The 14,630-nt window shown below is 46.0% G+C and overlaps 1 protein-coding gene across 1 annotated transcript in view; it reads left to right on the forward strand.

The window, feature by feature from the left end:
- The window catches only part of ZBTB7C (zinc finger and BTB domain containing 7C), a 346,334-nt gene that overhangs the window by 188,263 nt on the left and 143,441 nt on the right, over window positions 1–14,630 (forward strand). The window contains exon 3 of the mRNA XM_012802038.1: window positions 3,927–3,985. The gene's annotated coding sequence lies outside the window, so the exon portion shown is untranslated. The remainder of the gene's footprint in view (window positions 1–3,926; window positions 3,986–14,630) is intronic.

Consider the following 14,630-nt stretch of genomic DNA (forward strand, 5'->3'; position numbering starts at 1 on the left):
TTAGTTAATATTAGTATTACTGCTAATTGGAGGAGGAAGGCTTGGGTTAATTCACATCTAATAGTTATACCTCACACATTCTGGGTAAAGGGCTCTTTGACATGAAATATACAACACAAACTATATAACCAAAACCTGTACACCTGTAATTTTCTGAAATAAAACAAATATTACTGCTAATGTTAATATTAGTATTAATGTTATTTAACTACTTCTGATTCATGCTTAATCTCCTTGCTACTGAAAGCCCCACACACTCTAGAGATGGGGTGTGGATATTTTTGTGGACACATGTTTGCAGTCAGACGTTGGTCCCCTCCACATTCCCAGTGTTTGCCTGCATCCAAGGCAGAGAAAAGAGGGAACAGTGATAGGGAAAGAGGCGGATGTCATAAAAAGCCTTGGCTGACGGCACAGTCTGTTCAAGGGCCAAGTGTTTCTCCCCCACGGCAGCAGGCTGGAGGCAGAGCCCCTCTGTTCTGCTGCTTGAATGCTGCTTCTGTTTTCCACCTGCCGGGGAGAGCCAGGACATCTTTCCTGTGGAGGCCAGCCCTTGACAGACAGCGCTGGCTGGTCACAGAGCCAAGGACTGGGGACATGGAACCTGGATGCTGCCCTTCTGCCCTTTGCAGGCATTCCTGGAGATTGGAGAAAACAAGTCATTAGTCTTGAGTCTTCCATAATGATCTAATGAGAGCAGGGTGGAAGGTTTGAGAGCACCCAGGTCAGAGTCTGGGAAGGCACCTGAAATGATTAAGAACTTGTCCTGGCCGTGAGGGCATGAACCCTTATCTGTCCAGAGGGGAAGGGCTACTCAGCCCCCGGCAGGGTAGAGGGGGAGTGAGACAGTAACTGCTGACGTTACTAGCTAACTTCACTTTCTCACCTTGAATCATTATTTATTTGTTTTAAATTGAAAGGATTGTTGAGAGTACTCTCTGGTTTTTCAGTCTGAGAGGGGACAAGACTTGTCCAGATCTCCTGTTGGGCTCCTTCTGTCTCCCAGGCCTGGATATATATTTTTTCTTTTTTCACTGGTAACACTACTTTTTGAGGCTTATTTCAGAAGAAAAAAAATCCAAGACACTGAAAAAAACTTACTCATGCTGTTTATTTATTCGCTGTCACTCAGAGAAGCTGTTAGCTCTAATGACCTTTCCAAATTAATAAAATCTGTAAATGTTCAGTTGTTTATTGCACACATTGAGTTACAACCTCTAAGTGACTGGAGAGAACTGAACACCCGTCTAGAGTACCTAGCCCCAGGGTGTTGCAGCCAGCAGATGTGTTTTGTGCATGGGGTGGGGTACTGGGTAGACCAGCCAGAGACCAAGGAGCCCTGATGTACTTGGCCTTGAGTGAGGCCCTGTAGAAGACAATAACTGTTAGCAACAATCCCTTCCCAGGGAGTCTTTTCAGGGATGTATTAGGAGAGGCCAAACTTGCAGACAAGAACATAGGATAGTATTAATAGGCTTGGCGCCTATGGCTTAGGTGGCTAAGGCGCCAGTCACATACACCTGAGCTGGCAGGTTCGAATCTAGCCCAGGCCCGCCAAATAACAATGACGGTTGCAACCAAAAAATAGCTGGGTATTGTGGCAGGCACCTGTAGTCCCAGCTACTTGGGAGGCAGAGGCAGGAGAATCGCTTGAGCCCAGGAATTGGAGGTTGGCTGTGAGTTGTGATGCCATTGCACTCTACTCAGGGCAACAGCTTGAGGCTCTATCTCAAAAAAAAAGAAAAGATAGTATTAATACTTAAGTAGGTGATTGATTATAGGCCGTGAAGTGCAGAGAAGGGCAAGTGGGAGGGATTTGGAAGGGCTGACGGGGGAGATGGACTTTGATGTAGGCCCAGTAGAAAGAGGAGGAGTGGGTCAGGTAGGGGACACAGGAGGGGGCTGTCCAGGCAGGGGGCATGGGTGAGTGCAGGGTGACAATGAGAGTATAGTAGGAACCCAGGTATCTGGCAGAGGGAGCAGGCAGGGGACATGAGGACAGGACTGGTCAGGGGGCAGGAGGGTGGTGGAGTTTGGACTATAAGAGGTATGTGCAGGAGAATCCTGTGTTTGCGTACTCAGACCCCTCTCTCTGAGAGTGTGCCATACAAACACCATTCTTATAAGCCATGGGTCACATCACACTGTCCAGCATGTCCCTTGGTCCCAGGGAGTCTCTCAGTTCAAGCTTGTGAATGACATCTTGACTTCCAACATGAAGGTGAACAGAAATCTTGCAGATAATGTGTTTGTTGCACTATTGTTTCAGGGAGATTTTTAAAAATTTTGGGAAAAAATACATTAATATAGAACAAAGTTTCTCATTTTAACCATTTTTAAGTATGGGATTCACACTGTTGCACAATCATCACCACCGTCCGTCTCTAATTTTTTCATTTCCCCAGACTGAAACAGCTCTCGGTACCTTGGATAAGTGGAATCTCAACACATTTGTCTTTTTGTGACTGGCTTATTTCACTTAGCATAATGTCTTCGAGGTTCGTCTGTGTTGCAGCATGTGTCAGAATGCCTTTCCTTTCTGGGGCTAAATAAAATCTGTTCTGTGTGCATGCCACATTTTGTTTATCCAGCTCTCTACTGATGGACACTTGGGTTGCCTCTGCCTTTTGGCTATTGTGAATAATGCTGCTATGAATGTGGGTGTACAAATTTCTATTCCAGTCCCTTGCAGAAGGATTTTGAGCTTTAAAAAGAAGTGCTTCCAGCTTTCACATTATCAGGCCTGATCTGCGGGTCCTCACTGCTATGGCCCCAGAGGAGCAGACTGCCATCCTGCCGGTGCCTGTGTGCTGAGACTCTCCTCCCTAGAGCACAGCTTTGTGTTACCCTCTGCCAGGGATGCAGATTGAAGCTGGCCTCTTGCACACATCGCCTTCCTCTACTCCCAGCTAAGCTGCTCAGTCTGCACTTCAGCCAGTGTCAAGGCCTCTTTGCCTTCGCTTCTTATCCTGAAATACATCAGTCATGTTGAATTTGTCCCTCGCTGAGGTAGCAAGTGCTTTGTGTTCCTGCTTGCTAAGTTCTTCCCCCAACCCGCACTGCTTTCTAAAAGGTATTTAGCCACAATTGTAAAAGCCGAGTACAATCACTCATGCAGTCTTCCTGTCCACAGACACCCACCCCCCAATCCTCTTCTCCTCCAAAAATCCACGTACATACATGTCAGCAGAACTAAAGGGCACCCTGTCTGGAAACATTACTACCTCTGGGCGTTAATTGCCCAAACTCACATTACAACACATTACGGTGGTGACATACTCAGGCACGAGGCGGGAGAATTCACAGTTCAGGTTGGCATTGTCATTAACTCAAGTCTTTGATGTCAACTCCCTCCCGCCCAAGCGTTCTCGCCTGGCCTTATAGTCAACCTCCGGGATGCATTTTCTGGCCTTTGTTGGTTTGTGTCAGCTCTTGAACATTATTTAAATGTAGTTTGGGGTCCATGAATGCAATTATCATTGTGTTATTATTCAGAGCCAGATTGTTAAGATGCAGGCAGCTGTACAAGGAGATGCCCTGTGCTGTGAGGTCCAATTTAGGAGGGCCTTGCGAGCGCGCGCGCAGGGTTGCTAGGCAACCCCATGCTACAGAAGTGGAGGCCTCACTCTGGAGTGGGAAGAAGCTGAAGCGCCTTCAGGGAATTGGAGGCAGTGGTCAATCTGAGACTGGCACAGCGCCGGGGAGGGGAGGGAGGCAGGCAGTGTGGGCCGAGCCCATGGGCCTGGAGGGCTGTGATCCTGCAAGGAGTGAGGGGCGCCCACCCAACTAGCACTCAGGGAGGGGAGAGTGTCTGTGAGAGTGAGAATGCAGAGAGTATGCAGAAGCCCTAGGTCAGCCAGGAAACCGCCAAAGGATACCCAGAGCAGATGCTAATGTGATTCTCCGACCCTTTCTTCTTTTTGCAGGAAATGAGCAGGTTGGCAGAACTGGTGGCCTGAAATTTAAGACTAAGGCGTCGGTGCTTGTGAGTATGAATTTTGCTTTTTCAGTTCTGTGGCTTAACAGTGTTCCTGGGCAGTGAGTGGGTTTCCCTCTTAGGGGAAGGGACATGACCTGGACGGAATCTGCTTTTGGTCCTTCATCTTGAAGGTGCCCCTTGCTGGGTGGGGCTAGACTCACACACGTAAGGCATCTCGTTGAAGGAGGATGGTTTGAACCGTGGCTCTGCCTTCTGAGTGGAGAACAGCCACTCTCTGATGTCATTGATTGGTGTGTGGAAGAGCAGGGCTCCGTTGGGGAAAGGAGAGAGGTGCATTTTTTCACCCAGATTGCACAAACTGTTAAGAACAGTAAATTCTCATATAGGCCTTTTAATAGCATGTTAAACTAAGAGCAATTGTATGTATCTGTCCATTCATCAATCTGAGAACATCACCAGGTGCCTGGCATTACTTGGTGGCTCTGAGAACTCCAAGAGAAGCATCAGGCCTGAGCTTTATCTTGGAGGAGCTTTCAGTCTGGTGTGGACAAGAAGATTCCTGCACACAAGACAATTGAAGAACTTTATGAAGGGGTGTGTGGTCCAGCTCTGGCTGGTGATGAGGCACAGTTAGATAAGACTTTCTGGAAAAGGAGAGGCTTGCACTGGGCCAATGGAAGAAGGAGGCTCTGAAGCAGGGCAGAAACAGGGGCAGAAGCCTGTGTAGAGGATAGTATAGGTCTGGGTCTGATGGGGGAGGGGAGAACATGCCAGGGAGTTTGGGCAGGATCAGGTGAAAGACTTGAATGGCTTCATGAATGGTCCAGATGCAAAGAATCAATATGGAATGAAGGATCCCTCATCTGTCAATAAAATCAAATTCCCGCCTGTTTGTCTGTTACTCTATCACATGAAAATGGCTACATGGATTTTTCATCAGACTTGGTGTTATATTTGATATCAGTATATAAACTGGACAGATTGCAGGAAATTCACATTTGGGACCTTCCCTCCATATCTCTCTGTCACATACCACACACACACACACACACACACACACACACCCTTTGCCAGATGGCAGCAGCTGAATGCCATCAGAGCCCTATGAGACCAGTGGTGGGGCCACATCTGGACAGTCAAGACAGTGTTCTCAGCTGTCTACTGGCTCTTCCCCAGAGCTGCTTTTCAAGGAGCTCTAAGAACTGTGCTTATGATGAGTGGCAACTGAGATTTATTTATTTAACAAAGATTAATTTATTATTTGTTCTCAGTGAGCATGGGAAACTATTTCGAAATCTCAGTAACAGCCACCAATATTCACATAGCATTGCTGATTTGTAGCAGTTGAGGTGTTGCCTCATAGGAACTTTACAAAGACTATCAGATATTCCCATTTTGCAGATGGGGAAATTGAGGCTCAGAGTTATTAAATATTTGCTCCAGTTTACAAAGCTAACAAGCAGTGGAGCTGCCTAAGACATTTGCACTGACTCTGTGCTGCAGGTAACTGGAGATCTCTCTCTCTGACTGTGGCATAGTGGGTTACAGTGGATTGGCCCCTGCCTCTCCTCATTCATTCTTGAGTGGAAGAGTAATTGTCATGCTGTTCCATGGGGTATGGATGTCAGAATCTTCTCTGGGATGTTAGCATTCTGATCTTGCTGTGTACTGTCAGGCTGGAGGTCTTTGCCAAGGTAAGATGGTAGTTATGATTCTGTACTCAAAGAGGAAGGCTCATGTGTGTGTCTAACTCTAGGGACAACTCTCTGGGAAGACGCTGAAGGGCTTCCTTTGGAGCCCCTGATGACTGACTTGGGTTGGGTTCCCCCTAAAGCAGAGGCTGAGACAAGGTTTCAGATGCACGTGATGGTGCATCCAGGGAGAAAGGGAAACAAGCTGGAGAAGGGGGAGGTGAACGAGGATGTGGTCTCAGGGCAGATCACTCCTGGGCTTGGTCTGCATCATACATTACAGTGATGTCTGGTTTGGAGGCAAGGGGCAGGGCTTGTGTGCCCCTTATTTGTCATCAGCCACCCCCAGAGTGTTGCTGGAGGTGCACCCTCCAAGGCATCATCTCAACCAAGAGCAAAGGACAAGAGAGTGTCACAGGTGAACACTGGGTGCCACACTTTTAGCAGCTGGGGAGTGGGTGCCCCAGTAGGGACAGAGGACCTCGGGTGCATTTACTGTCATGCCTGCGAGCACCACTGTTATGAAGACAGGCAACTGTCGTTCTCACCTGACCTGGCAATAATTTTCATTGTAGCAAGTTTGCATTTTAAGAGTCTAGGTATTGGAATGGAAGTCATAATGTGAAAGCCGGTTTTTACTCAAAACAACACATGCTTTTTTAACTGCAAGTTTATTCTTAATAGATAATATAGTCTGTGGCTCTAAATTCAAAAATATAAAAAGGTAGACTGTTATATAAAAAGCCGCCTCCCCACCGGTAGCCTGAAGCAGACTCCTGTTCTAGACAGCAGTGTTGACGGTGATAGTCTTGCATTACTTTCCAGGGACAGTCTGTGCACACCATAGCTTTCCAAAGCTTTGGCGAAACTGATGCAGTACAGGAAGATGCCATCTTCCCAGGCCTCCAGAGTCAGAAACTGGGGCTCTTCCAGAGGGGTTGAGCTGGAATATGCCCTTGCTTTGGAGAGAGAGCAATTCATAGCCCGAGTCAGTTATCAGCAGAATGTTTAAAATGCGTAAAAACTTTATTTACTAATGTTTCCAGGTTCCTTAGAGTTACTGTGTAAACAATTGATAAAAGAATTGTAAATTATTTCCAATCGCAAATAATAATAATTGTGTATTATTATTATCATCATTATTATTATTTTGGAGACAGAGTCTTGCTCTTTCAACCACTGCTGGAGGGCAGTGGTATGACCATAGCTCACTGCAACCCAAACTCCTGGGCTCAAACAGTCCTCCTGCCTGAGCCTCCTGAGTAGCTGAGATTACAGGTACACACCACCACACCTGGCCACAAATAATAATTATTACTATTTAAAGCACATGACACATAGTTTGAGCTAGTGTATTGTAGCCCTTGGAATTCTCACATATTTAAATTATTTAAAGTAATTTAAAATTTCACTAAATTCACTATTTAGTGCAAATTATACAGGTTTCCCTACTTTTATCATCTGACATCATTTGCACATTATTTAATGACCTACTGAATCATGCATTCTTTCCAAAGTGTGTTAGATCTACTGCCTTGTCAGCATTCTACCTTGTGAATCTCGCTGTGGTTGCCTTTAATGAAGTGACTCAACTCTAATTTGGAGGTACTGTCTCAGTAAAGGAGCTGGTCAGAGGTAGGACGGACTCCTCTGTTGGTGAGCTCCCTGTGGGAGGAGATGTTCAAACAGTAGCTAGGTCATCTACACAACAGGCAGGCTTAGAAGACTTCTAAGGTCCTGCCATAGCTGAATCTAGTATCTAGTCTGTGTGCCTTTGTGATCATCGTTGCCTTTATGGGCCATTTACTTCGCGTGGATTCCAGGCTATGAAGCTCACACTGTGCACTGATCTTCTGAATTTTGGTTTTGAAGGTTTTGTCTAATGCCTATAATCTTGCAGACCTGGTGTGTATGTTTTTCTCTTGCAAATAAGCTCCCTTCTCTCCGTTCTTCATGTTTACATTCTCTCTCAAGGGTTGCAAGAAAATCCTCTAACTTGTGCATGACCTGTTCCAGCCTCAAGACAGATTTGGGTGGTACCCCCATGAGGCAATGAAAAAAAAAATCTCATTTCCGTTCAAGAAATAGAATCATTATCTTGATTGAAATAATATCTTTCCTCAACCTGCAACCAGATAAAGCATCGCACTGGTGGAGTTTCCTTATCACTGCACAGTTTGCAGGACACAGAATAATGGGCTGTCAGCTGCCTCTGGTGGGGTGGGTTCTGAGATACAGAGCCTATAGCTTGGCCTGGTTTGGGTTATACATTGTCTGGAGCAATGTAAAATAAGCCACTAATGACAAATAGTATTATATTAAAAGGAGAGGACAACATAGAACCTAGGATGGCATAAGGAGTAATTGCAGCTCCGAGTATTATGGTGGCTATGTTTATTAGACTACATCTGACATGTTTCAGTAATTGTGGGAAGGACTGGAGGTTACAGGGTTTATATCCCTTTAGGAGGTTGAGTCTTCTGGAACCCTGTGTCCCCTAAGCCTGAGATTTCAGGGCATTGTTTGGAATAGGGGGCAACTGGGCTTGAGAGGGTGGACTGGGTCCTAGTCTTGGGTGGCAAACAGGACAGCCAGAGGCCAGCAAGCTGACATCTTTGGGAAGGATGCTGAAAGAGCCATGGGCAGGGAGGCAAGATGTCTGGGCTCCCATCCCCATACACCATTCTTACCATGTAGCTATGGGCTCTTGGGGCCTCGGTCTCCTTGTTGCTCAGGAAGGGAACACAAGGTAATCAGGAATAGTAGGTGAGGTGGTGTTTGTGCAAAGTTCAGGATTTGGGCTATACCTTGATCCTTCCTGACCCTCCTCCACCCAGCAGGGAGGCTTTGCTATATCCTGGAGGCTCTTCCAGGCATTAAAATGCTAAATCCCCAGAAGACGCCTTTCTTCTTGCACTACTCAGGTCCACAGCACTCCTGCATCCACACGAGGCTCCCTGTGCCTTAGAGATGGGCCGCACAGTGGGATAACAGTGCGCTATGACCAGTGCTGGCTGTAAGTACAGTCCTGTCTAATCCTTGGTATCTGTTTGCCTTGGGACCTGGCCCTAGGGCCCTCCCCTATGAAAATGAAGGGGGTGTGACTCAAGGATCTCCATGGCTGACCTTTTTGAGCACCTACTTTGTGACAGGCACCATTAAAAGCATTTTATGGGTATTCACTTAATCCTCACAACAGTCCTGTGCATTAGAAATATTTACTATCTGCTTTTTATAAGGGAAAAGTAACAGACAGGTTAAGTAACTTGCCCAAAGTCACACAGCCAATAAATGATAGAGCTGGGATCTGAAACCAGTCTGGTTGGAGCTCTTGAAAACTTTAATATAGACTGCATTAGGACTACATTAATACAGTTTCAGAGTGTAAACCTAATGCTGTGAGAGAGAAACAGTGATAATAATTGCATTTTTGGAATGTTCCAGGAGACCAGAGAGGTGGTTCCTACACCAGGTGGGAGGTTGAATGATGTTCCAGCAAGGATCCCTGATCTTGGGTTCCTGGTAGCTCAGATCCTCTATTCACATGGGATCCTGCAAAGCTGTCCCCAGCCTATAGACCCTGTAGAGCACCAGGTGTGCAAGGCTTGTTCCACCCTGACTCATCCCCCATTTTCCTGCAGAGCCCTCTCGGGCCTTTGGGGTTGTGCTGTCTGCCAAGGCTTCTTCAGGGAAGGAAACTGTCCCTCCCAAAACCACCCAAGTCTGCTTCAATCCCCTCTCCCCAGGCCTGGTGTAAGTGGCACGGAAGCTTCTATCTCTAGAATATTGTCTTCAAGAGGCATGTTGGCCTGTCATTGAGTGTGCCTGATTACCATGGCAATCACCAGCCGAATGGCCTGATTTCATAATACATTTCCATCTGAAATAGGAACAGGTGTGCAGGGGAAATCAACATTTATCAACAAGATAGGTCTTGGGAGATTAACATTGAATCTAGGATTGCTCCAGGAAACAAAAGGAAGGAAGAAAGAAAAATATCTGTGCTTGCAGTGAAGGTCATTCCAGCCTGACTCTGACTGCTTCCCTAACGGATGCTTCATTCCTGCTACTCTTCCCTCTGGAGATGACCGCCCACCCTGGCCTCTGGGCTTTTTCCTCACGTCTTCCTCCTCCACTGCCCCTCCTCTCTTCTCCCCATGCTTAAGGACCTGTCAAACTCCACCTCCTCTGGGAAACCCAACTCCCAGAAATCTGTCTCCTCAACCACCTATAGCCACCACAACGCTCACATGAGGTCCTGGGCAATCTTGCTCTGCAGTTAGCTGGAAGCCCCCCAGGGCCAGGCATTCATCTACTGTGCAGCTGGGCCACCAGGCACTGGCCCCACCCAGCCATTCCTAGGCCCTTATCAGTTGGGGACTCTGATCCCACCCACCAGTCCTCAAGGAGGGTGAGACTCCAATGAGCTAAGAGCCTCATTGTCTTCCTAGGGGCCCAATTGACACCTCTGGGTAGCTCTAGACTTGAGTGCCAGTAGTCAGATTTTTTGGTTCCTGCTAGAGAAATGGAATCCATTTGCATTGTGATATTCCTTCCAAGGAAAAAGGCAGCAGTGGGTGAGGATCCAAGGAAGCCACAGCAGTTCTGATATTTAAACCTCAAGGTCCCTGATCATCATCCCCATCAATTGACCCTCTTCAAAATCATTCTGTCTCTGGGAAACCACCCTCCCAGGGCCACCCTTGCTCTTTGACTACCCTTGAGGGCTTCCAGCACAGGGTGGGGCCCAAGCAGAGGCAGCCTTGCTCAGAGGGCCCTGGCACACTGGGTCCCCTGATTGACTCCATTGCTTTGTCCTGCACTTGTCAGTGTCCCAGACCCAGAGCAGGCCAATTCTCTGTCACTATGAGCCGAAGACCAGAATGGACCCGATAGAGGCATCTGCATAAAAGGCCTTCTTCACTTTCAAGTAGACAATGCATCAGAGAAGTTGCCTGACCTGCCCAGACAACCGCGGCAAGTGTTAGCTAATATTTTGATTTTAATAGAATGAATAATGAAGAGCCCCGAGTGTCTCTTGGAACTAATTTTGAAGAACATGTTCTGCCACATGTCCCTGTAGTTGAATCAGGTTCCTAAAGAGATCATAACAAAAGGTTTAAACCAAAAAAAAAAAAAAGTCATTTCTCACCAACTTTTCTGTCTTTTAATTCCCTTCTTGTAATGCTTCTCAGTTAACAGTAACTTATGAAAAGATGAAATAGAGTTAGAACAGGAAGTAGCAAGCAGAGGGAGGCCTGAAGTGGCAGCTTTCACTTTTGTTCTGCAACATGAATGGCTTTGTGACACTTGTCCTCCCTGAACATGGTAATACAGGGCCTCGTGCTCAGACACCAAACTCATTGATGGGGGAGGGCCTGCCTCCTTCCACACGGGTCTGCGTGAGTCAAAAAGGTCCAGCAGGAAAGAGGTGACATACTCAAAGTGGGTGATTGGAGGAGAGTTGAGTCCAAAGGCCAGTCAGGGCAAGGTGTGGAGAGCTCACAAGACCCAGTGCAGTACCCCAGGGCTAAGGAGCTGTTACTCCCAGGGGGCTGAAGCGGCAAGGAGAGGGACAGGTGGCCTAAAGCAGAGACACTTGGCATGGGGTAGAGAAACCATCTTACCCAGGCTGTGACCTTCCCTCCAGGGACATAGCTGGCCTCAGGCTACCCTTCAGAAAGGGAGACAAGGCATTACGCGCCCAACCTGACTCACTATCCCCGCATCCATTCTCCACATGGGGCCCCTCCTGGCCAAAGCAACAGGAAGCTAGAGGCAAGGGAGCTGTTGCTATGTCTGTAAGGGTCAGCCTCCTGGGCATGAGCCAAGGGAACAGGGTGGTTAATGGGGCTGGAGGGGCAAGTGGAAGACAGTGGCACTGGCCTCTGTCCCAAGCAGACCTGATAAGTGTTGATTAATAAGGCCTTTGAGAAAGTCCCCAGCCCAAAGAAGTACATACACACAGACACCTACTGTCCTGTTCCCCAGGGAGCACAGTTGTGTTGTTTGTTTTGCCAGGAAGGTAGAAATGATGGTATTGTCACAAAAGGTTCCCCTGGGAGAGAGGAGATGGAGCCAAAGTGATCGATACTGAAAATGCCACCTCGGCTCCCTTACTCAGAGAAGGCACTGAAGGAGGGGACTGGAATAGCAAGATGCCATGGGAGTGACCAGGAGTGGGCCTGGAGGAGGTGCAGGCCACCAGGGAAGGTCTGCATAGGCAAGGACAGGTGTGGGTCAAGGCCAGAGCACAGGGGCTTGAGTTCCCAATGCTGAGGCCTGGGGTGGGAGTGGGCTGCAGTCCCACAGCAGAGCTCTGTCAGATGGAAGCCCCCCTGAGGCCCTCCCTCCATCCGGGGCTCATAGTGCAGCTCAGGGTCACCAGTGATTCTTGGAAATGCAGGCAGCTCTCAATTGTGCACCCTGAAGGGGTTCGTGCTGCTGAAAACCCACAGCAGTGATATGACAGCTCAAGTAGACCAGCGCACTCAGAGGCAGAGCCTGGGCTGAGCGCCTGCAGGCATATCTCTTTGAATTGTTCAGCAGTCCCTGAGGTGGGGGTCACCCACAGAGGAGGGAGCAGAGACACCCCCAGATAAAGCTACTTCTTCAGGGCCACACATTGAACCCAAATCAGTTTGATTTTGGACCTGCCTTCTGGCCCGGCTGCCTGCTGGTGGTCCCCTGGCTGAAGAGAGTCTGCACCTGCAGAGAAGGAAGCAGCTTTCCAATGTTGGAACATACATTTACATTGTTATTTGGAAAGCATTTCAAATTACAGAAAAATGGCAAAGGTAAAAATAGTATCTTTGTATCTCAGATTTACCTGTTGGTAAAATTTTACTCCATACGCTTTGTCATTTCTGTTCTCTCTTAGACACACACACATTTTTCTGAACCGTTTGAGAGTAAGGTCAGCCCTGCACCTTCAGTGTGTGTTTCCCAAGGGAAGGTATATTCTGACACAATCTCAGTATGGTTGATCAAAAATTTAACATTAATACAGCACTTCAGTGTATATTTGTATTCCAGTTTTGCCAGTTAACTTTGTAGTGTTCTTGGTAGCATTTCTCACTTCAGTAGAGGATCCTGTCGAGGATCACATACTATCTCTTTAGCCTGCTTTAATCTGGAATATGTTTATGGCCTTTCTTTGGCTTTAATAACATGGACTTTTTTTTTTAAAGAATGCAATCCCCCCTCTGCCAAGTTGCTGTCACCAAATAATGTTTGTTTACCAGTGGTATTTGTAGAATTGACCCCCCCCCACTTACTTGTACTATTTGTACTAAAATGTTTCTCATTTGGGGATGTCCAATGTTTCCTTGCTATTAGGTGGTTTTGGCCAGAATCCTGCATAAACTCTCTTGGGAATCACATCACTGGTCCTCACTGGTGATGGTAATTTGGATCTCCAGTCTAAGCATTGTCTTATTTTTCCACTGTAGAATACTTGAGATTTTTCATCCTCAGAACTAGTAAGCAGTCTATGGAGAGACCTTTTTGGGGAAAAAATTTTTGGGTGAGAATTTAGTTTATTTTTCTTTTCACTTTGAAAACATTACAATTTAATATTTTGGGTTTGAAATAATTGGCTTTCAAAATTATTTCTCTAGCTCATTGAGTGTTCTGCTACTTTTGGGGGGGGGGTTAGAGCAGAGCTAAACAGAAACTACGCTTACAATAATGAACAAAATTTACTTTTTATGAAAATTAGTGAAAACAATTTGGTCATATATTTACTCTTCTCACTCTTTATTGACTGATAGCCTTGAGTCTTTGTACATTATGGGGAGATTTTATTTTAGAGACAGAGTTTCACTCTGTTGCCCTCTGTAGAGTGCAATGCTGTCACAGCTCACAGCAAATTCTAGCTCTTGGGCCTAGGCGATTCTCTTGCCTCAGCCTCCTGAGTAGCTGGGACTACAGGCACCCGCCACAACACCTGGCTATTTTTTGTTGCAGTTTGACTGGGGCCAGGTTTGAACCCACCACCCTCAGCATAAGCACCCTACCCACTGAACCATAGGTGCCACCCTATGGGGAGACATTTTAAAACCACACAGGTGCTCTGCTTCTCACCTGCTTCTCGACAGTATCCCCTGAAATGTAGTGTCCACTGATGACACTTACTTCATCATTCCTTAACACCAGTGCTGCAAATGATGCTCTTCATACTCTAGCCTTTTCTTTCAGTTTGAGAGATTTTTTTCTCTTCCCATCCTTATTAATTTAATTTTTTAAAATATGTACTCATCATACTCAATTATTAACATGATCCCAATAGTCAAACTATTAAAACAAAAAGGTATAGTTGAAAAAAATATCATTCTCTCCTGTATCCCTTCTTTCCCTTGTAGGTAATCAATATAATTTTTCTGTTTACACTTCTATTGTTTTTTGTAAAGATGTGCAAAATTATATGTTTTATTATTTTTCCTTCTTTCATACATGAAAGGTATCATACACATTTTATTTATATTTTGATTTGCTCATTTTATACTATCTCTTGGAAATCACTCCATACCAGTTCATAAAGGTTTTCCTCATTCTTTTTTACAGCTGCATAATATTCCATTGTGTGTATCCAGCATAGTTGATTTACCTGCTCTCTTATTGATGACTAGATTTAGGTAGAATTTCCCAGTTTTTTGCTATTACAAATAATGCTGCATTGCTTATCTATATGCATTTTATATGCTTGGAATGTATTTCCAGGGTACAATTCTAAGAACAGGATTTTTGAGTGAAGAGTAAATATGTGTGTAGTTTCGTTAACCATTGCCAGATTCCCCTCTAGGGGCTGTGTCGGTTTGCACTGTCCCTTGTTTTCCCCACTACCTGGCCAACAAAGGCATTGACAAGTTTTGGCTGTTTTGCCAAATTTTAGGGATAAGAAATGGAATGCCAGTGTAATTTTAAATTTCATTTCTCTTATTATAAGTGAAGTTGGACATTTTTTTCCTATGTTTAAAGATCTTTTTTTTTTTTTTTTT

Source organism: Otolemur garnettii, unplaced genomic scaffold (genome assembly GCF_000181295.1).
Source record: "Otolemur garnettii isolate 467f Iridium unplaced genomic scaffold, OtoGar3 scaffold00012, whole genome shotgun sequence".
Taxonomy (NCBI): domain Eukaryota; kingdom Metazoa; phylum Chordata; class Mammalia; order Primates; family Galagidae; genus Otolemur; species Otolemur garnettii.